The sequence below is a fragment of the Canis lupus genome, chromosome 20 (genome assembly GCF_048164855.1).
Source record: "Canis lupus baileyi chromosome 20, mCanLup2.hap1, whole genome shotgun sequence".
In the NCBI taxonomy this organism is placed as follows: Eukaryota; Metazoa; Chordata; class Mammalia; order Carnivora; family Canidae; genus Canis; species Canis lupus.
In genome coordinates this window covers 39549905-39573730 of record NC_132857.1, presented here as the reverse complement: position 1 = coordinate 39573730, position 23826 = coordinate 39549905, and the positions used below count along the sequence as shown (strand labels likewise).

Below are 23826 nucleotides of genomic sequence, written 5' to 3'. Positions count from 1 at the left end.
GAGAAGCCAGCTACTATAGCATAAAAAGAAGCCCTAGGGTAAAGGACTAAGGTCTTGTGCCAAGAGCTATCTGAATGAACTATCTTGGAAGTAGATCCTCCAGGATCTGAAATGAATTAAAGCAAGAGGATCATAGCATGTTCCGAATATTGTTTGTATAAGCCAGAGATGTCTTCCAGAGTGATAATTGTCCCTCCTATGATAAATTTTCTGATTTTTTCTTATGTTTATGATTTAATGTTATACTGCCTTAAACTGGAAGTTCCATTGGTCAGGAATAGGGAATTCCTATATTTAAATACTCTCATGATGTGGTCAGTAATCCTAACTCTTACTTGCCAGATACTGTACTTTTTTGTAGACAAGTAGCTTATCATTTTTTAAATAAGTGGATAAGCTGGACCTTATTATCCACTTAATAATATGATCCTATTATTCCTCTAAGTAGGAGGAGGTGAAAGTACAAACCATTAAGTGGTGATAATTTCTAAAAGAGCCTACAGAATTGTCTCATAGATGTACTTATACCCAGAAGATCCTTCTATGTGCATGTTGGTGGTACTATAAAGGAATGGCTCATGCTATAGGAAGATGGAATGAGGGAGGAAGGGAGGGAGGGGAGGAGGGAAGGAGGGAAGATAAATCTTTCACAAGAACAAATAATGATAAGTTAATTCCCAGACACAAAAATAAAATGTCAGATGTGGGAGATTTCTACTTGATCATATATTAGCAAAGTTCTTCCACTGTGATCTTTGAAAAACACAAATATGACTCTGTTATATATCTCCTTAAACTGCTTCAGTAGCTCCCCAACATATAATGAAAGTATTTCTAGTTTGAACTTATGAATTCTTACAAGTTTCATGGCATTTTTGGGATTCTGTGTAACATTAAAAACACTATTATGGTAGATTATTTTTCTCCCTATCCTCATATCCCTATGAGAGAATTTTTTGCCTTCCTCTGGGGTTCTTGGTTCATATATAAGTATGAAGAAGAAAACTTTTAGTATTTGGTGGGTGAGCAAATAGGCAGAGATTAACAACATTGTAACCCTAGGGTTGTAGATTTTTTTTAATTGAGATATAATGGACAAATAAAATCGTGTGGATTCAAGGTATGCAATGTGTTGGTTTGATACACTTCCATATTACAATATGATTACTATAGTAGTGTTAGCTAATACTTTTATCATGTTACATAATTATCATTTGGTTTTGAGAACAATTAAGATCTAGTCTCTTAGCAACTTTGAGGTTTATAATGCAGTATTGTTGACTATAATCACTATGTCGTAAAGAGATCTCTAGCGCTTACTTATTTACTAGTTGCAAGTTTACAGGGTTGCGTTTTAAAAGGATGTTAGTATTAGCAGGAGGAAGGTTTGTTTATTAAGGTAAACAAGTGAAACAACTGGGTAAAGACAGGACATAAAGGCCTCCTAATATTTTCCCAATTCCATCAAGGCAAATATGATTAAGTGCTGAGAACTGAGATCATGCAGTGTGGGCAGAATGGACTGACCAAGAGAGAGAAGGACAAGGAAGAATACAAAATAAGTACAGTGTTGGGTTCTGTATGGACAAATAGGAGACTATATATCTTTTTTTTTTTTTTTTTTCAGTGTATTGTTTAGGATACTGTTGGATACAACCAATCAAAATCTAATTCAGTTTCATTTAACCACATAAGAGACTTAATGGCTGCCATGAAAAGGGCCCATTGGTGGGTGGGCATCAGGAATGTATTGATTCTGTGGCTCAAAAGTATCAGTAAAAGCTGTGTTTCTTTCAACCTCCTCATTTTGCCTCCCATGGTACTAGCTTAATTCTAAAGCCTGGCTCCCCATCACGGTCACAGTATATGCCTGGCATTTACCCCTGGAGATACTATGTCCTTAACCATAAATGAAAAGAGAGAAATTGTGCAATTTGCTTCTGGAAGCCCTCCCAGAAAAACAAGGATGCTTATTTCCCAGAAGCCTTCAGCAAACCTTTTCAGTAAATCACTTGGTCAAACATGTCTCATGCCCTCCCCTGAATCAATAACTGTGGCTAAAGGGTAGGATTTTGATTTTTATCTTAAGATGGAGCCACATGTCTTACCCCTAGATCCTAAAGATTCAGTCACTTTCTCTCAAAGTATTTTTATGTTATATGGAGGAGTTGAAGCTATTGGAATGAAAACTGAGCAACTCTCCCAGAACAAAGAAACAAATAAAAACCAATTGGTATTGAAGAACTAGTCACCACACCCATTACTATTTCTTCCTGTTGAGATTCCATGTGCTTGTCTAATAGACTAATTTGTTTTTCATGGCTGTAGACTCTACTTCCCACTTTTCCAGTGCTAAGGATATTTTATAGAAAATGTGTGTGTGTGTTTCCCCAAAGAGAGGGTGCCTAACATCCACTGAAATTTGAAATAAACTTATAATTCCAAAATATCAAGAATCACTAAAATTTACGTGAAGTCCCTAGATAAGGTGGTTATTTCTTCTCTTGTAGTGTCTCCTCAACTTATTTCTGTACCTCCAAAACAAAAAGAATTCCAACCTTTTCCTTGGCCTTAAAGGTGGGCCATTTCATGGCCTCAGGTTCTGTAAACACGTCATTTCCTCTTCCACCTCTTCTGGCTGGTAAACCTTCACTCTGTCTTCAAGACTAACTTCAAGGGACGTCCGGTGGCTCCGTGGTTGAGCATCTGCCTTTGGTTCAGGGTGTGATCCCGGGGTCTTGGGATTGAGTCCCATGTTGGGCTCCCCATGGGGGGCCTGCTTCTCCCTCTGCCTTTCTTGTCTCTCATGAATAAATAAATAAAATCTTAAAAAAAAAAAAAAAGACTAACTTCAAGTACAACCTCTCTAGTTGAGCTTTTCTTTATTGCTCTCTGTTTGTGAACAGAGTTGATTCATCTCTTGTCTACCCTAAATGCCCTGTAACAATAAGTGCTTACTTTACTGCATCGGTGTTCTGTTTGTATGCCTCACTCCTTAGACCATGAGGAATTAAAACCCAAGATTTTTGTCTTTCCTATTGTCTTTTACATTAGCCTTCTTATCTTGTTAAACCCTGTTTAGTGAACACACAACCATTGTTAGGTTTAGTTGTCAGTGAAGCAACAGTCAAGAATGTATGAGAGCTTTGTTATGATGCAATATTGTCAACGTGAGAGGTTTTTCTCACTCTTCAGTTACAATTTAGGTGCCTCCACGGCAATGTGGCAAAAATTGGTCTTTAGATAAATGATGTGATTCTGTTTAGGATTTTGGGAATTCATATATTATGCCCCTTAATCTAGATAACAGATAAGAATCTTAAAAGTTATTTGTTGAGTGCTTTTAAATATTGGGCACTTTGCTAAGTGCCCTATAAACATTATTTCACTTTATCTTTACAAAAACCTCAGAAGGTGGATTTTATCATTATTGTTTCCATTTTATCAACGAGAATGTTTAGGTTTACAAAGAGCATGTAATTTACCCACTATCATACTCTCTATAGCTACAGGAGACAGGATTTTAATTCAGGTCTCTCTAATTAAGTTAAATCCTTGAGATCAGTTTCAGATCATGCTTTAAGGCTCTCTGTGTAACAGGCAGAGCACTAGATATTTTATTATGAAATTAAAAAAAAAATTTCTTACAACAATCCTGAAATGTAGGAATTGCTATCCTCATTTTAAATGTGAGAAATTCAGATTTGGAAAAGATTTAAAAATTTGCCAAAAAGACATAATCTGTAATTGTTAGAGCCACTCTTGAATGGTTAGTGTGTTCTCTACTCCTGTGTGCAGGCATGCATTTTTAAGTAAAAACCCAAGGAAACAGAGTGCTAGCTACATCATAGGAATTGTTTCTGTTGTGTGTGTCTGGAAAGTTGAGGCAGTTATGGAAAGAAGTCCATACCTTGTAGTAATTCATAGCACTGCCAAGATGGTGAAATCTAGTATTTTAAAATCTAAAAGTTGGAATGACTATTTGAGATTATCTAAGAAAATAATGTGAAAAGTTAAATACCAATGAAAAATTTAAATAGCAATTCGGCAAAAGCCTAGAGGGATATCTTGGGTTAGAAGGTGATTAATGTTTCTATTGTACAAATAGCTATAAAGACAGGCACCTGGGGGAGGGGGATTTGATTCTAAGCCCCACTTCCTTTTAGGAGGCCCTTCCTCCGAAAGTCTATGAGTGACTTGACTGTGGTGTAATATAACTATCAACTTCTTTGTCAGTCAACCCCACTCGTCTTTAAGTTACTTGAGGGTAAGTAAGAATCATATATTGTTGTAGTTTGTTCCCAGAACTTGACTCTATTTGTGGTCCTTGGTAGTTTGTCAGTGAAAATTTATTGCACCAGTCAAGTATCATTCCAACTGTAGGAGCAAGGTCAGAGAAACCATCACAGAGGGCACAGGTTTTGAAGTGAGGAAAGGATTTTGATAGGTTAGGATGATGTGGGAGGGTCCTTCAACAGGGAGAAATGATGTGAGCCATGTCATGGTGTCAGGAAAGAATCACAATGAATACTCTCTCTTCCCAGCATCTTCCTGGTCCAGAGGCAGTGAGAAGTCATCGCTATCTGTGGATAGAGCATTAGCACCAGAGGTATCACAAATGAGAGAGAAAACTGTAGATTCTAGAAGATCTCATCACAGCTCAAAGGTTGTGATACAGGAGTGCTAGGTTCTTATCTCACTAAGACAAAGAATGAATCTCGCGGACAAAGAAGAGTGAGTAAAGTGATAGAAGTTTATTAAGAGGATACAGAGAAAGCTCTCAGAAGTAAGAGAGGTCCCCACAGGGTTGCCACTGAGGGCTTGTAGTGGCAGTCTTTCATTGAGAACTGACTGGGAAACTTGTAGCCTTGAGATTCTTAGGCTGTCTTGGTTTGAGTAAGAACTGGTGATAACATCTTTAATGGCTTACTTCTTCTTTGGGGTCTGGTTATTCTTTTTTGGCCATAGATGACATAGTGTCATAAAAAGACACCCTCCCTGCTGACACCTAGGGCAGGGTGGTCTGGCTTATTCCTTTATCTCTGGTTTACTTACATCTTGGCATTTTTGAGATCTCTGCGAGCCTGGTTACATGCCCCCACCCCTCTAATCTATCCCTCCCTACCTAACCCCACCTGTCCCTGACTCAGTTGCTATGAGGCACCCTGGAGGTACCCTGCAGGAATAATCAAGTCTTGTGCTCTTTTCTGAGATGACAGTTATTTTATTTTGTGACAGTAAAGAAGTTATTTCACTTCTCTGAGCCTCAGCATAGAAAATAGTAAAGTAGGTATTATTATCTAGTTCAAGATGTTTGACCTTGATCTTGAAATGATTAACTCCTACTCTGTTTCCTCATATGCTCGCCTCCTTCTCCCTTGCCCATGAGGTCACTTAAAGACAAATGTCCATTTTATTTGTAGCTGGAGCCATGACCTTACATTTCCTTGTCGTATTAAACATTGATGGTGTGGCCTGCTCACGTGTGAGTCATAGGACCTCCTCTGGCATATAAGAGGCCTAAGCAGACTGCCTCATCCCTTACTTCCTTGATCCCAATCTGAATTTTTCCTCCTTCTTAATAGCAGGATGTAGCTCCAAGATGGGTGGCAGCCCCAGATCAACTAAGTGCACCAGAGCTTGAACCTCCTTGTGTCTTGCAAGCCTTGTTGGGACTCTTACCACTCTAAATGGGCAGGCAGATGGCCTGCCAGGGAGGATGTGTTGTGGCGGTGTGGTACTCTTGCACCATGTGATGAGCCTTACAATGACAGACGACCTCCAAGATGTGATACAAGTTGTGGAGACAAGTCACCAGGGTTGGGGTCAAGTCTTGATCCCTATGGGAGGTGACAAACTTTTCATGCAACCAGGTGCATGGTCAGAAAGGAAAGAAGTAAATACAAAGGAAGCCCCTGGTAGATATTATGCCAAGAAGACAAAGTCTTTCTCTTTGTGTTCTTCTCACCATAATCTCTACAACTTTTGTTCCTTGAGCAATGTGGGGTTCATCTTGTCTTTGAGCTAATTCAGGTCTCTCTACACAGGGGCAAGGAAAGGTAGGTGGCAGAGAGATGAGCTTATTCTGGAGGTTGGATGTGTCATCTATGTGAAATCACTTTTAAAAAATGCTAAGTAGTAAGCTGATTATTGGAGTTAGAGGATTTTGTTGATATAGAGGTTTTACATTAAATGATTATCCTTTCCCCCCTCCACCACCAAAAGCATACCTACATTTCTTTCTTCTTAAGAGCTATGCTCCTAATTCTGGAGAAGCAAACAAACAAATAAACCATTAAAAAATAAAATCGATAAAACTAAAAAAAAAAAAAAACAGAAAATCATAAATAGGTACACAGAGCTACTAAACACACATTAGATCACAACTGTGATTTTACAATACATCTTAATAAAAAAAAGTAAATTACTTTTCATTTTCACAGACATACGTTTGCTTCTAGGCTTGCCCAAGCTGATTGATATACTTGTTTGAATATGATTTCCATTTACCTTTATATTAAAATGAATGGAAGTGAAAAGGTCAAGTTTATTTAGAAAATTGTTAGCTATCCTTGGGAAAAAAAATAATTCAGCATGTGTGATTTTAATCAATTTTCATTCGTTGTTAAAGTTCACACAAAGTTTAGCTTGATGTCCATGGGAAATGAAAATGGTGACTGGTTTTATAAGTATAATAAATATACCTGAATCTAAAGTCCTCTAGACAATATTGTTAATAAAGCGAATTTGTCTGGTTCCATAAAATAGAAATGTTTAAATTAGAAGAGCTGCTTGCTTAGATGCTAGGTTAATAGGAGCATTTTCAATTCTCAATCTTTATTATTTACAATGCCAAGAGGGAAAATTGACCTGAACACAGTGTCTGGGCTATAAATCAGAGTAGTTACACAATGTCTAGGGAAGCCACAGGGGGAAGGACCTGGAAGTGGGAGACCCCAAAGCAGGAATTTGGACCTTGTGTCTGTTAACTATCCCAGAGTGGGGTTACAACCCAAGTTTTTCAAGCCCCCCACACAGTGCTTGGGGCCATGGGGGCAGCTGGAGATGGTGTGATGATGTTTAGGAATAGGGTAGCCCTCAGAATGATGTATTAGAGTAAGCAATTCAGGCCCATAAATACAAGACAGACAAAGATGGATTAGATACTGAACTGTAATTGTGCAGGTATAAGGTGCCAAGGATGGAGAGGATCAGTGTGGCCTGGAACAGTAGAAGGGTTAGGGAAGGAAGTAAATCTCAATGTGAGTTGTACAGTAAAGGGAAGATTTGGACAGGCTCTTATAGCTGGAAAAATCATTCAATGCCTGGAAAACATGGCCTTAAGTAGAGAGGTGTAGGATAGGGATAAAGATGTGGTGTAATGGAGCTCTGTAGATACTAGCTTAATCTGCAATGGGCAACGTGTTTGTATGTGTTGGGTAGTTTGATTGGCTGGGGCAAACTGTACCTGAATAAATAAGCCAAACAAATAGTGACTATCTCAAAGCAGGATGCTGATTGACTTCAACTTTTTGCAGGGTCAATATGACTTTTGGAGTATTATTGTCTGTGTCTGTCAGTAAATGGTAATATTCTTTTATAAATAAGTTTTAAAATCCCCTCTTTCCCTTTTAGGTAAGTGGATGGGGTGCATATGGTGGATTATAAACATAATATGGCTGCAAGATGAAGAGGTATAGTAAAAAAAAAAAAAAAAAAAAAAAAAGCAGGAGGAGGGGTGTTACATGCTGAAGTATATCCTTCTCCAAATCCCTATGTTGAAACACTAAGCATAGAGTCTGTAAGGAGGTAATTAGGATTCATGAGCTCAGAATGGTGGAGTCTTAATCCAATAGGACTGGTGCCCTTAGAAGAAGAAGCAGAGACAGCAGTGGTACACATAGTAAGAGAAAAGGCCATGTAAAGACAGAGAAGGTCTTCACAGCCAAGAAGAGGTCTACAGCAGGAAAAAAACCCTGCCACCACCTTGATCTTAGACCTCCAGAATTATGAGATAATAAGTTTCTGTTTAAACCACCTAGTCTGTGGTATTTTGCCAAAGCAGCCCAAACACGCAAATATGAGGGGTTATAGTCAAATAGCAATTACAAAATGACAGAAAATCAAAAGGCAAATTGAGCCACATCCCTTTGAAGACTGTGGCTTTATCAGCAGAACAGGAAATATTTAAATCCTGACCTAGTCTTTCTTCCCAGTACCTTTTAAATAGCTTTGTTATGTTTAGTGCACTATAAACATATGTTAACTTCATCATGTTGGGGAGGATATTCTAAACCTCATTTTGTTATGACTTTCTGAGAATAAAGTACCAGAATAAATATGGAAGAATTTTGTTCTGGCTTAACTTTCCTATAAACAATTTATAACTCAATTCTGTCTTTTCGTTTTACTTTCCTTGATCATCATAAAGGCTATAATTTGGGAAAAGGAAATGGAAAATGACATATCTTGTTATGTTTATAATAAGAAAATTCTGGCTAACTCTGAGAATGACACACTTAAAAAAAAACAGGAATCATAAAGGCCTACAATTCAACAATGACTTAGTAACTACTGAATTTTAAATAGAAAAAAAAAAAAAAAAGAAAGAAAAAGAGATGACAAGAGAGAGATAAGAGGGAACACCAGGTAGGATACTTGTAGTGGCAAGCGATAAAATATCTAATACAAACAGACTTAAGTAATAAAGGTTCTTATGCTCAAAGAGCATATGCCAACTCTATTTCTGTTATTCTCTTCAGTCCACGTGTGATTTTTATCCTTAGCCTGGCTTCTCTCATGGTAGCAAAGTATCTATATCAGTTCCAAGGCTGCATGTGAATATCCTATGCAAAGAGGAAGGAGAGAGACCTAACCTAATCTCTGTTAGGTCAGTTTATGGACTGGTCCACTGACACACAGGTTATGTGTCATAAGATTCCTAGCATCTTAACTGTCAGTGAAAGTTCTAGGTCACTGAAAGAGATGCCTGACCATAGCTTTGGAGGCTAGAGTTTTTTAAGAAAAAATCTGGACACAGTGCTCAATTTGGTTTGGAAATATACAGGAGTATGTGTACTGGAGGGTGTGTCCTCCAAGGCATTAAATTGTAAAGGGAGACAGTAGGATCTTGTGTTAGTTCCTAAGGCTGCTGTAACTAATTACCACAAACTTGATGGCTTAAAATAACTGAAATTGTTTCGCTCACGGTTCCATAGACCATGATTTAAAAATCAAGGTGTTGGCAGGGTTGGTTCCTTCTGGATGTTCTGAGGGTAAATCTTTTCCGTGTCTTTCTTGTAGCATTTGGTAGCTGTTGGTAACCCAGATTCACATGGCATTCTGCTTTGGGTCTCTGGGTCTTCCCCTTTTCTGTCTTTTATTCAAACACTTACTGTTGGATTTAGGACCCATTTTCAATCTGAGATAATATCATTTAAAGCTCCTTTAACCTAATTATATCTGCAAAGACACTATTTCTATCAGGTTACATTCACAGATGTCATGGAGGTTACACTATTCAAATCACTATAGACATCTTGAAGGAAATCACCATCAGTTTGATAGTCGAGGTGGTAGGTGAGCAGAGATTCTGGGCACATCCTGACACTATGCCTAATATTCCAGCAAGGAGAGGATATGGTTTATAGTAGTGGTCTCCCAAGTGGGGACAAGTGAGAATATCTTGGAACTCCTATTTATAACTTTGTTCATCTAAGGAAATTAGAAAGGAATGGAGATTTTCTCATACTGAGTATATGGATTGGTACCATGACCTGCCCCAGTTCTGTTGATCACATGGTTATGTGCCTGGCATGGTATAGGTGGCACCCTGAATAGGAAGGGGGGACACTGATAGTCATGTTTTAATTCATCTACCTCTTTTCCATGTACTGTAACCCATTGCTGTTTACGGGAGCCCCATTAAGTGGAGGTGTTAATATTTTTTACTTTTAACTAAGATGACCCTCACCTAATGAATAAGTACCTTAAAATATTGCTACTACTTGAAGATAGTACTAATAATGCTTGAGTAAATAGAATAAATAAGAAGAGCTTATTCTTCTACTCTTAGCATGGACTCAACACCCAAGAAGGAGATAAAATCATGGTAATCTAATCAGATCTAAAAAGCAATTAGCTAATAAAATTCTAAATCTTTAGGCAGGAACTATCGGTATCATGTATTTATATCCACTGCTGCTAGTTGTGACCCTCATTTTAGGTCTATGATGTGTCTTAAGACAATAGTTATGTAAATGTACATATTTTGAGACTGTGAGCTCAATGTTTCATTGCTAAAACAATACAATTTATATAGTTTGGTTGCTACTCATTTAACAAAATAATGCACTGCTTAGGATCCAGTAGTTTTTCTTGAGAACCTCTCTGAAAAAGAATGGGTCATGAAGGCATGGTGAGTCTTTTGGTTGGCCGGAAGACAGAACCGTAGGTCGGCAGCCCAGGGAGGTCAGAAATTAAATGCTCAGCTCAATGCACTCTGTGTTGCCTAAGGCCAGTCAAACAGAGCCAAGGCCAAAGCAGTGGATTCGTAGACCCTGCTCGTGATAATTCCCTGTGTCCACCTCGAACACTTCTCCTCTGCCCCCATTGTTGACACTTAAAGACCCTCTTGCAGCAGAAAACTGAGAGTCTTTCTCTTCAAGGAAGCAGTGTCCCTGAGGACCAATATCTTTAGTTGCATTGCAAGTATGGCTCAGTTGAATAGCTGTGCAGTTGTGGTGAAAGAAGGGAGAGGGGGAATGAAAGGCAAGAAAATAGAAGAGGGAGATTTGAAACTAATGCTGGGTGAGAATTCAAAGCAGCATTCTTCTCTAACTCATTTAGTGAGCAAATATTTGCTGAGTGGCCCCTGTGTGTAGGTCTAGGGAGATGTATATAAACAAGAAGCATGTGGTTTCCCAAGCCTCATGGAGTTTATAGTCAATGTCACTGTATTTCTTTTTAGTTACCCTCTCACCTTTTCTTTTTTTCTGGTCCAGACATGTTACCCTTAGGTTCATTTTTTCCTCTTTGTCTGTTCTGCCCCTTATCATAAGAAGGGCTGTTCCCCAGGTTGTTTTGTCAGTTTCTTTACAATGGGGTCAACCAAGATGAGGGATTGGTGGGAGACAGAAATGGAGAAACCAGAGTACTTTCTCTTCTCTAAGCTTTAGTGGCAGCTCAGCACTGGCTGCTTCTCCTCTCATGATCCACCTTTTGTATCAGGACCATCCTGATTCCTTTGGGCTCTGCTAGCATGGCCTCTTTTCTCTTTAGCTTGTCAGGTTTTTTAAAAAGATGCATTTATTTATTTTAGAGAAAGAGAGAGCAAGCAGGCAGAGAGGCAGAGAGAGAGGAAGACCAGCAGATGCCCTACTGAGCACAGAGCCCAACATGGGGCTTGATCCCAGGAGCCTGAAATCATGACCTGAGCCAAAATCAAGATTCGGACGCTTAACAGACTGAGCTACCCAGGTGCTCCTTGTCAACTTCTTAATTATCTATGAAAACAATATCCTGCCTTGAATTTCTTCATTTAAATACTAGTTTCTGTTTCTCTGGTTGGGCCCTGATTAATACACTAAATAAGAAGTAAAGAGGTAATCATTATTGAAATATTATACTTTACCACTTAGTTGCATGGTGCTTTGCATCTGCCTATGATTTTAGTTTCAGTCAAGATTTTTTTTTCTATACACTTTTTCCTTTTTGCCTTAGGAAATTGCCAAGAACGGATTTTATTTTCAATATCCTAAAGGGGTATTATAAGAAAAGAGATGGAGTTGATTGATAAAGCAAAATCCAAATTTATAATTGGTGAATCACAGATCAATCTATAAGATGGCATCAGGTCCTAATAAGATTTTTTTCCCTCATTTCCTCTTTGCAGAGAGATCCCTGCAAGCACATTATCCTTAATAGGAAATTTTTATTTATTATCTTTTAAAGGTTTGGAAAGATGAAGAGTTTTAAGGGAAAATTGAGATGAGATTAGGAAAGGATTTCATGCAGGGAAAGATATATAAAGTAAACCCTAGTATGGACTTTGCATATGCAAATGAAGCATCTGACCTATTTTCAGGAGGCCACATTCTCTTGAGGTTTTCCAGTAATGGAGAAGGTTTTATAGATAAATTCATTCTCTCTCCTGCCTAATCTACCCTTTAGTATGTAGCAATAATGAAAAGAGAAGACTACTGTGTGGGGCTTAGTAAAGAACAGGAGTTGTCAAACTGTTATGGCCTGTGGGCCAAATCTAGACCATATCTTGTTCTTGTAAATAAAATTTTATTAGCACATAGCCACACTCGTTCATTTGCTTATTGTCTATAGCTGCTTTCATGGTACAAAGGTAGAGTTAAGTAGTTACAATATAGGCAGTGTGGCCTGCAAAGCCAGAATGTCTGTTTATGAAAAGTTTGCCAGTCTTTTCTGTTGAATACATTGCTCGTTCTTATGAAGGTCATTTTCGCCTTTTGTCTTTTTAGATAAAATATTCATGAAACACCTACTAGTGCCACATACTGTCTAGGTGTTATGCTGAATAAAAGCATAGATAACAAATAGTGTACTGGAACACACCTCGCCCAGCTCCTTCCCATAAGACGTCCAAGTCGTCCCAGCAACGAACGCCCCAGGCTGTTTCAGCCCTTCCTACTTCATAACTCAGCTTTTTTCTTTCTTCCTTTTTATAAATTATTTTTAAATTTTCCTTTTTAAGTATAGTTGACATGCAATGTTATATTAGTTTCAGGTGTACAACATAGTGATTTGATATGTTTATACATTATGCTATGTTCATTGGTCTCTCCGAGGTACCTTGATGGCCTCACTGCTGGTTTGTCTATCTCTCTTCTTCATATTTCATTTCAGTCTCTGAGGCTCCTCTTTTTCCAAACAAGATTTTAACTTAATAAAGAGACCTTAGATATTGAAGAATAAGGAGGAGAAGGTTAGGAGAGAAGGAGAGGGAGGAGAAGGAAGAGAAATAATGTAGTAAGGAATTCAATACGTAGTAGAGATACACACAATGACTGTTCCATAAGATAAAGAAATTGCTTCCAGGGATGTCTCAGTGGTTGAATGTCTGCCTTTGGCTCAGGTGGTGATCCTGGGGTCCTGAGATTGAGTACCACATCAGGCTCCCCTCAGAGAGCCTGCTTCTCCCTCTGCCTTATGTCTCTGTCTCTCTATATGTGTCTCTCATGAATAAATAAATAAAATCTTAAAAAAGAATTGCTTCCAACCGAGGTGGAGCCCACATATCAGGGATATGGATTTTACTTTCTTTTTAAATGAGGAAGGCTCAAGGCCTCTTAGGCATATAGAGTAAAAAAAAAGACTGGACACTGTTATTTGTGCTTTCAGTTCACCTTATTGGACCTCACATACTTCCAAGGAAAGCAGGGTGTAAAACAAAGATTAAAATTAGGCGAAAACATTTTTTTTAAATTTTTTTAATTTATTTATTCATAGAGACAGAGAGAGAAGCAGAGACACAGGCAGAGGGAGAAGCAGGCTCCATGCAGGAAGCCCGATGTGGGACTCGATCCGGTGACCCCAGGATCACGCCCTAGACTGCAGGCGGTGCTAAACCGCTGCGCCACCAGGGCTGCCCCATTTTTGTATTATTATCAATTCATTTTGTCATTTACTCATCAAGTTTTGAATGTCCTCTCTTCCAGGCATTGTACTATGTGCTGGAAAAAGACAATAATAAACATGGCAGGAAATAGTCCTGCCCCAGGAGCTTATATTGTAGTGGGTAGGTATTATATACACCCCGCCTCAGCACACTGACAAAGAATTCCATAGGAATCCATTGGAAGCTTTAGGGGAATCTTCAAATCAAGACACAAGGAGAATGCACAGTAGTGTTGATTCAGGAGAGTGGGAAAGCATGGATTCAGGATTCAAACTGCCTGGATTGCATTAGGTTGCTCTTTATCAGCTGTGTGACTTTGGGGAAGTTACTGAGCACCTCTGTGTCTTAGATTCCTCATATCTAATGTGGGGATGATGATAGTATCTAGCATAAGAATGTCATAAGGATAAAATAAAGGGTGGTTTGAAAAGTGTTTAGATTGGTGGGTGCCTGGCACATAATTAGTGCCTTGTGGTATTTATTAATAGAAGAACCAGACTGATCTCTGCTTTTACCTTAAAAGTGCCCACATTAAAAAAAAAAAAAAATCTTTTGGGATATCTCTGATTGGATTAGTGAACAAGTCTGAGAAGAGTGAAATGTTTTGCTTTTTATTTATATTTTTCAAAAAAAGCACTTGAGGGCTAGAAAATCAAGCTAGCATAAAGTTATAATTTAATTAGCATGCTATGCTTTCTTGACTTGATTTTGAATAATTCACTCCATATATGCAGGACTGCTTTTTTTTTCAAGGTCCCAAAATGTTTTCTTTGAAAATACACAGTTTTCCATTGAGTCATGAAGAATAGCAAAACCAAATTATAATCATCATTGTCATCTAACATTTACTGAATGGCTCCTGCATACTAGTTTTACAAATTGATCTAACATATTTACTAACTGTTTTTATTACTCAGAAAAATTCCATAAAGCTAAAAGTTGTGTCCCCATTTATCAAGTGAGTAAGCTCAAGTGGGCAGATAGCTAAGGTGATACTCCCAAGTCACATGGCAGGAATGAGACAATGTAAGGACTCCTTCCCAGGAAAACTTGTATCCAAAATACATGGTCTTTCCTCCCTGTTATGTGGTATGGTCTCAAGGGTACAGGAACCTGTAGGTTAACATTTAAAATACTTAGCATCTTTTAATAATAGGATATTGTAAGTCAACATTTTTTTCTGTCATTTATCAATCATAAAAACATTACATATTTATGGGAGAAGTTTTGAGAAATTTAGAAAACCATGAGGAAGATGTATATCAACCATAATCCCACACATTAGAAATATCTGATATTAATATTTTTTTATTCTTTTAAGCTTTTCTCTGTCTTTTTTTCAGTTTTTTTTAAATAATAAATTTATTTTTTACTGGTGTTCAATTTGCCAACATACAGAATAACACCCAGTGCTCATCCCGTCAAGTGCCCCCCTCAGTGCCCGTCACCCATTCACCCCCACCCCCCTGCCCTCCTTCCCTTCCACTACCCCTAGTTCGTTTCCCAGAGTTAGGAGTCTTCATGTTCTGTCTCCCTTTCTGATATTTCCTACCCATTTCTTCTCCTTTCCCTTCTATTCCCTTTCACTTTTATTTATATTCCCCAAATGAATGAGACCATATAACGTTTGTCCTTCTCCGACTGACTTACTTCACTCAGCATAATACCCTCCAGTTCCATCCACGTTGAAGCAAATGGTGGGTATTTGTCATTTCTAATGGCTGAGTAATATTCCATTGTATACATAACACATTTCTAAATGGTTCCTTACTACATCTTAATTCAGATTTTTTATTAGACATGTCATTAAGAGTTTTTGTGCCATTTTTAATCTAAAAGCATTATTTCAATATTTGCATTGTGTATCTTTATATCTATACCAAAATAACATTTAACTAGATATTTTGAGTGCTTTCATTTTTTATAATTATGAATAGCTTTGTAATAAAATGTTGATGCATTTTTGACTCTCTGATTATTTGTAAGATAAATTCTAATAAGTCGAATGGCGGCATTGAAGGGTTAAATTATTTTAAGACTATTGGTATGTATAGACAAATTGCATTCCAGAGAGACCATAATTAAGTCCATGCTAATTCATCTAGTGCCCTATTTGAACATAGAGGCATCTATATAGTTTTCCCACATTAGTCATCAGGAACTTTATTAATTTTCATGCTATACTTGGCACTAGACTGAACAATACAAAATTTTTTAAGACACATAATGCTACCCCGCTTCTAAAGATGAATAATGCAAGACCAAATCATTCAAAATATCATCCCTTTGCTCAGTATTTGTTGAGTGCGCATCATTTTCAAGAAGAAAAATGATAAGGTTAGATGCTAAACGTACAAACTAAGTTTTGTGTGTTTCTGATTGTGTGTGTGTGTGTGTGTGTGTGTGTGTGTGTTGAGGAGAGGTGCTGATGTGGAGCATTCCTAGGAATTTCCTAAAATCTTCTAAAATCTATGGATATCACAAGCATTCCTAGTATAATAATAGTCACCAGCAAAAAAGTAGTAGCTAAGTTTCTTTTGGGGCAAAAATAATCTAATTACAAAATACAGAAATTAATTTTAAAGCAATATTTCACTTATATGCTCTATTAAATTACTACTTATACTGAGGAAGTAGATGATCAATTTCTGGATCATGTAGCCTTGATACCCTAGTCGGAGCTGATGATACCAGAGATGGACCTTTGACTTCATGATGCCCAAAGTAGGCACAGAGGGAAGCAGAGAAGACCAGAGAGTAATTCAGGCATATTGATGGTTGAGCATCAGAGCAAGGCCAAAACAATGCCCTTGAGAATAAAGTAAGGAGCTTTCTGTGCCCAGAGGCCTTAGTTGGCTCCTTGAAGTTTCCCAAACTATGTAATAGCTTCTGTAAAGCTCAAGTGTATTTGGGGTTTGGTTCTTTTTCTGAGGATATTTTTAAGGTTTTCTTTGGGTTTCTGTGAGACCTAGATTATGGTAAATCTCTATTATTTGCAGAAGGTATTATCTCTATTATTTGATGCAACTCGAGTAAGCCTCTATTTCTTATTATAAAGCTTAAACTAATAAAGCAAAATGAATTCTGAGGGTCCTGAAATATTAAGCTTTTCCATACTCCATGTGCCATCAGCAATCATTAGGAAGACAGAACTAAGAAAGATAGAAAAAAAGTACAGCAACTAAGAATAAAAAAGAGAAAAATATTGATCTTATTCCATAATGGGAATAGTCTCCCCGGACAGATAAAAGTCATCTGTAAGACAGCCTTTCGATTTAAAAAATTATGAGTGTATTAATATTATAGTACATCTTCTAGCTTCTACCTATCTGAGTGTCTGAGAACCACGTAGAGATTTGACAACAGAAAAAAGGATATAGACTGTAAATCTTTCTCTTATCTGTGAGCAAAAAATATGGGCTCTGTAAAAGACACTGATCCCACTTGAAATTAAGAGAGTAATTAAGCAACCAAAATAATGGTACAATTGGAAAGAAAATGCCCTCTGGTGCAAAATTCTCAGTAATTCAACTTTTATTGACATAAATAATCTTCCCCACCTCTCTTTTGAAGTGATGTATAATGTCTTAATGGCCATGTTGTCAGTGGGAGGAAAATTAATGCTTTATTCATTGAAAAGGTTAGAATAAGAAAGGATCATCCTCCTTGCTTGAAAGCGCAAAATAAAATTTCAGTATCGATATATTCTTTTCCATATTTCTTTGAAATAACGTTGAATGTTTCATGAAAGACAAATATTTTATTCTGCCAACAAAATTTTTAAGACCTTTATGAATAATCTAAAAAATGTTAAAACATAGGTATTAGTAGTTTTATATTGAAACTACTAATATAAAAAATGCATGTTAAAAATTAAAATGAAAGTTGATTATTAGAGCAAAGCTATTGTCAATCAGAATGCAACTAATCAGAATTATTTATTCAGTAATTACTTTATTGTGATGTAAAAGCATTGAACACACACAGGCTGGTGTGTATATATGTATGTGTATATATGTATGTGTGTATACATTTATATAAGGCTGGTATATTCATTGATGGATGATTATTAACATATCACTAAGTATCCATGTATATCACTAAGTGCTCAATACACACAATGAACTTAAGAGAATATTCCATCTTACAGTATGATCATAGATATGATAAATATGAATGATAAAAATAGAAAATAATGCGAGATGCTACAGAGTAGCCAAATCAATGTGGTAGATGTCTGATTTTCATACTAGACTGAAGATATCAAAAACAGTGTGCTAATATTAGCAAAATTTCTAGTGAAAGTATCTTTTTTTAAAAAGATATAAGAGCACTTAAGGCTCTAAGTTAAAATTTGCTTTTATCACTCAGTTGATCTCCAAAAAGCTTAAGGAAAGAAATCGGAGTTACAACTAGCTTGCTTAGAATTATACACCAAAGTGTGTTTGACACAAGAACCAATGTTTTGGTTGTGTGTCATTTGGTGAATGAAATTTGGTGCTCTTTTCTATAAACAGCAGGTATGGTCAACAGAGACATGGGGCTAGAACATGCCCTGGTAACACATTCGATCACTTCCTTCTTAACCTTCTATTCTAAACCCCAAACCAAGGATCATGAAATCCTAGGTTGTCTTCCCTTATTCACCTAAGCTTTATCCTTACACCAAACTGTATATGGGAAATACGACTCACTAAAATACATAATATAAACAGCAATAGATATGGACCACACCTCAGTTATGTAGCAATTTCAGCTACCTGGGACATCCCTCTTCTTGAACATTCTGGTTGAGCAATGTCTTTCTATATAAAAATAAAACTGTCATCTTGATTACATCCTAAGCTAGTTTATCTTTCTTATTTCAAATATAATGGGTTGAAGAGGATGATTCAGAAGGTCTCTAAAAATCATAGTATTTTAGAAGTATAAAGATCTACTCTTTGGAGAAGAGTAGTAATTGGCCTCATTTATCCCATTTTATGAGTGACTCAACTAAAGAAACTTGCCTAAAATAATGACTATGATATTTATTAAAATATAAGACATACACACATTTGAAAACACAACAACCACTTGCCATGTGAGAAGTCAAGAAGAGATTTGGGACGGAGTCCTGCCTGCTAGGTCTCTATGACCGTGCTTGGAAGCCCATCCAATCACCCACACTGTTAATTTTCCTGGCAGCACCACAAACAATTACATCTTAACTTATTTTTATATTCTTAGCTTACTAAGATTTCTTTAAAAATTTTCATTAAGAGACCATTTGCAATGAGAAGCTATTGCATATGAGGTAGACAGCATGCCGCGTACTGCGGGAAGCCCTCAAAGGCAGTAGAAAGTGCTTAATCTTTCAGAGTAAATCTGAGAAATTTCAAAGACTATTTTGTGATTGATCTATGCGTCATAAAAGACTATCACTTAGGCAGAGAACATCTGTTAAAAGTGTCTTGCGGTATTCCAGAAAGGCTATTTAACTTAATTTTTAGAAACACATAATTTAATCAAAGAAAAATAAATAAGAGTTGCAGCAAATAGGAAATAAAGATGAAACCTTGCTATTGTTTAATTATACCATCACTTCTAAAGGGGCTGAAGAAATTAAGATCCTAAGTTTGGAGAATAAAAAACGACTTTCCTTGAAGAAGCTTTACAGACCCACAAAGGACGAAATCATTTATGGGATTTGTTAGATTGTATATGTGGAGATGTTTTAGACTTTTAAATGTTGCTACTGAAATTTAAGTAATAACCTATTTAATTAATTGTATCATTATTTAGCTCAGAAATCCCATGTTTTTCCTCTACTACTACCTTCCTTCTCCCAAAGCTGTTATTATACTGATGGTGAATTTTACATTAAATGGTAAGTTAGCATTACAGAAAATAGTCATTGATGATAAAGATGAAACTAGAAATTCAGTATTCCAAATTTCAAATCCAATAAATTGCTGAAGACTTATATGTCTACTCTTTTGTCTTGCTCCTGTCTTTTGCAAAATACCTTATGTAAATATCTTAAATCTCTGATGAGACACTTTGTAAGAGACCATTGCTATTTTCTTTTCGGGAAGATGTTGATATTTATCTAAGTGAATGAGTCCGTCTTCTGACACACAGAGCTAGAGCTTGAGAAATCATCAATCTCTTTCCCTGCTTCTGAAAAGGACAACATCATCTCAGAATATATTGTTACCTAAAATCTAAAAAAAAATGAAAGCCAGGGGTTTTCAAATATTAATTTATGCACCAAAATTGTATCATTACTTCTTGAGTTCCCTTTTGTCATTCACATCGTATACCTCTCTTCTACACTGTTCAATGCGGTATCCACTAGCCGCATGTGGCTGTTTGCTTTTAATTTAAATGAAAATAAGAATTCAGTTTTTCTGTTGCACTGGCTGCATTTGAACTGCTCAATAGTCACACGTGGCCAGAGGCCACTTTATTAGACAGATATTGACTCTATCACCACAGAAAGTTATACTGGACAGTGCTGCAGTTTCATGAAAAAAGAAACTCTATTTGAGGATTCTTGGATGTTATTTAAAATGAACATGGAGGAAAATGATCTTGTCTCTGGTTGTAATCAGAAGATGTAGAAATTTGCATGTTAAATTTGTAAGGTGAACTAGTCATAGAATTTTATAGCTGTAAGGACCCTAGGAGGTTATTTAATACAGTTACTTTTATTTTACTGTTGTGGAAACTGAGGTGCAGAGAGGTTAAGTGTTTTGTATAATGTCATGTAGGATTTTGTGACAAAGTTTAATCATCAGTATTGATAGTGACGCACATTTGCAACTTTTAAAATAAGGATATAAGAGTAATTCTTGCATTGAAACCAGATAGGGTTCTCACTTGAGAAGATTTAAACTGCTCAATGTGTTCCAAGAGATCAAATTCAAAGTTCCAATATGAGAACTTATTATTTTTATCCAGTCACTCTAACTTCTAGTGTTTGGTCCACTCAATCAGGAATATCTCTAAATGTGCCCTAAAACACTTTATTCATCTTTGGCAAAAACACTTTACCTTTGTGAGGTGTCTGTTTAGCTCAACATGTAGCTGGTTGAGGGTTGAGGGTCTAGAGTAAAAGGTAATGAGGAGAGGCTCAGTTCCAGCCTACTCATTAGGCCTATACTTTCTTCATTCGGCTTGATCCTGAGGTGGCAGGTAATTTTGCATTTAAATCTCACATTGACATTTACTGGCATTGTGACTCAGGCCATTTGGTCTACTATAACAAAATACCACAAGGTGGGTGTCTTATAAACAACAGAAATTTATTGCTTACAGTTCTGGAGGCTGGAAGATCCAAGAGCAGCATGTAAGCATTGTTGGGTTAGGGCTCTCTTCTCAGTCACAGACTTCTCCTTGTATCCTCAGGGATAAAGGGGATTAGAGAACTCTTTGAGATCTCTCTCTCTCTCTCTTTTTTTTAATAAATACATGCTGATTTATTTATATGGATAAGATGGTTTTCTTGGGGATAAATTCAAGAGGAGGTGCGAGCATTTTATTCATTTGCGATGTCCTACCCTGACAAGAAGGGCAACAGGTTCTAGGACAAGCTAAAATCATCCTCTATTTAAAAAAAGGAAAAAAAAAGTTACCCCCTAGCAGTCCTGCAGGGAAAAAAAAATTTTTTTTTCTCAGTGATTCCTAGTTGTTTTTGAATGCAGAGGCTTGGGAAGGAGTTTCCATTGGAATTCCGGATGAAGGCATGACTTCTGCATAGTGTTGAGGGGAAAAGGGTAGGAGCAGGGCCCATGCTTCCATTCTTGGGGACTCCACAATTACTCATACCATCACTTCTGCCGGGGGGTGGGGGGAGAGTAGGATTTTAACATGGGAATTTGGTGGTAGTAGGGGGAAACATTTAGACCACAATACTGACTGACACAATATTAAGCCATATCCATTGCAATCTGCCTGCACACCCCACTTTCTGCAGAAAGCTTCCCTGCCCTTGCTCCTGCTGAGTCTGAGTGCCCATGTCCACTGCTTCTCAACTTCTTTAACCAGGACACAGGTGCATAGGTTTGTGCATAGTTGGGAGCAGCTGATCCATATATGGTCTGGTGACATGGGACTTACAAGGCCCGGTTCATTAAAATTAACCAGATATCCAGTATTTTGAAATTTGCATCTAGGATGTTTAGAGACAAAGCCAGTTAGTAGTAAGGGGAATGGCTGTAACTTAAGGTTGCCAAGATGCACAGAGGACTGGTGAATGATTCTGAGATATTTGCAAGCAGAAATGATAAATTGTTCAGAAACTAAAAGCAGAAAACAGTGGGCAGTGGCAGAAGGTGGAGGACAGGCATATAGAAAGAGAAATAGAAGTTGAACGTTGCTCACAGAAGACAGTGTGGCCCTTGAGTGAGTGCCAACAAATTCTGAATCAGGCCCAATTCCAGTCTGTCAAAAGTGTTGTTTCCTGATGACATTTCCTATCCTAGTCTCCATTAGCCCTGAGTCTCTTTGGTATAATTTCTCTCTTTAGTTTTTATTTTTTTCACTTGAGGTGATCTATTAACTCTGTAATTTGCAACCAAAATGTACTTATCTAAACTGGGGCTGATAATACCAATGTCAGTAACTTGTTGCAAGGATTAAAAGGGAAAGTAATGATGGCATCTCCTGGAAACTCAGTAATTCTTTTTTTTTTTTTTTTTTTTTTTAAGATAGTCAATTATATTTGGAAGGAACAAAGTTCTTCTTTTTTTTTTTTTTTGGTTATTTTCTTAAAATTGAGGAAATAATTGTTTAGAGTCCAGATAATATTAGAGTTTTCTGAAATTTTCAATTAGCCTTCCCCAATTTCCAGCATCTATTGAAGTGAGAGATAGTTCCCAGAAGCCATGTGCTATTAGAAAGAGGCCATCAGGAATCCTGAGTTTTGGACTACTGCTATGGTAGAGATTAATGATACCCATCCATATCTGATTCTTCTCTACTTTCTGGACACACGAAATACTGCATTTTCCAGACTTTTGCACAAGACCATGTTACTAGTTCTCACAATAGACTATGAGCAGAATTTACAAATGCTATTTCTGAGCTAGGGGCATGACTACCTCTGGCAACCCATCAGCTCTCTCTTCATCTAGCCCAGTGATTCTAAAAGGATACATATATGGAGGATGAGCTCACAAGATGGGAACTGCAGAAGTTTATAAAATGATGTCTTAGAAGAAAGTCATGTCTTAAAAGAGCACTGCCCTGGTGAGCTGCCCAAATGGCAACAGTTTGTATAAGCAAGAAATATTTGCAAAGGTTAAGCCACAGAGATGTTGGGGTTTGTATGTTATACAGCATTACCTGTCCTGTCCTGATTATGCTAATTCTCAATGCCTGGAGGAAGAAGTCACTACTTTTCCCTATGTTCCAAAATCATGCATATAATAGAAGTTAGACTAGATTGCCTCCAATGGCTCTTCTAGGGCATACTTTCATTCTCTAGTTCTTCTCTAAGGTCTGCCCTACTTTTCTTGCAGATTTACTGAGAAGATGCTTTGAAAAGTAGCAAGGGCCTTACCAATACATTCTTATAAACAAAAGATGTTGCTGTCAAAGCTGACAGCTTCCAAAAGAAATCTTGCTATTTCTGAATTAAGCATTTGGAATGACATCAATTTTAATTTTTAATTTGGCTATGTGCAAGTTTTTATCTTTTTCAGTGGGAAGGTTTGAATAGACTTTTTCATCTTGTTTTGCCAGTATTTGAAAGCACAGTTTTGAGAGTGCAGACAACCATAACTGACTGAACAAGTATGTTGGCTCTTTTGTGGCTCTTCTTTACTTGCTTTTCCCTATCACTCAGTTGTGAACCTTACCTCTGGTGTCCTTGGCTAGTACTCTGATTCTGTAGGTCAACCCTGACCAAAGCAGGAGCTGTAGAATAGCCTCCTATTTGATCTTCCTGCCTCCAGGCCTGCCTCGCTTAGATCCATCTTCCACATAATCTCCGTGATTCAAAGGCCACATCTAATGATGCAACTGCTCCTTCCATTGCTCTCCATCTTCTGCAGAAGAAAGTCTGAGCTCTTCCCCATGGCTTCTAAAGTATTTGATGTGATGGTGAGGTTGATAAAGGTGGCTAATATTTCCTGAGCATTACTATGTGCTAGATCCACTGCACTCGATGTAAATTATTTAATCCCTTAAAG

General features: G+C 37.3%; 2 protein-coding genes across 48 annotated transcripts in view; one reads left to right on the top strand and one right to left on the bottom strand.

The window, feature by feature from the left end:
• DPP10 (dipeptidyl peptidase like 10) overlaps positions 1 to 23826 on the top strand; it is a 1275784-nt gene that overhangs the window by 265026 nt on the left and 986932 nt on the right. The gene's annotated exons all lie outside the window — the stretch shown is intronic.
• The window catches only part of LOC140611885 (uncharacterized), a 97610-nt gene that overhangs the window by 22937 nt on the left and 50847 nt on the right, over positions 1 to 23826 (bottom strand). For 17 of the 47 annotated variants that reach the window (XR_012013184.1, XR_012013190.1, XR_012013189.1 and 14 more), the window contains one exon: positions 20949 to 21035. The exons of 23 other annotated variants lie outside the window; for them this stretch is intronic. The gene's annotated coding sequence lies outside the window, so the exon portion shown is untranslated. Of the gene's footprint in view, positions 1 to 4331; positions 4584 to 6230; positions 6268 to 20948; positions 21036 to 23826 lie in introns of those variants that run through there. 7 more of the 47 variants (XR_012013181.1, XR_012013183.1, XR_012013182.1 and 4 more) reach the window with 5 other exon arrangements.